We start from the raw sequence: 299 nt of genomic DNA on the forward strand, positions 1-299 counted from the left end.
TAATTTGAAATACCTAATAAAATTTTAGACTTGTGATTTTCAGTTGGAAGTATTTTAAAATGTTATTAAACAAATGGAAAATGTTTTAGAGAACTTAGAAGTCATTATACTTTTAATTTATTATGTTGGTGAAAGTTAAGCACCTGGGAACGTTTGGCTTACTAGGTCACACATTAGAAGTGCTGTTGGAAAGAATCAGGTTTTGTAAATGTAAATGCTATTATATTTTTAAAGGAATTTGAATTGTAAATGAGACTGTTAGAAGAAATTTAGTTTGTTCAACATTTGTGTTGAATTCC

The sequence above is a fragment of the Octodon degus genome, unplaced genomic scaffold (assembly GCF_000260255.1).
Source record: "Octodon degus isolate 3935 unplaced genomic scaffold, OctDeg1.0 scaffold00177, whole genome shotgun sequence".
Lineage (NCBI taxonomy): Eukaryota > Metazoa > Chordata > Mammalia > Rodentia > Octodontidae > Octodon > Octodon degus.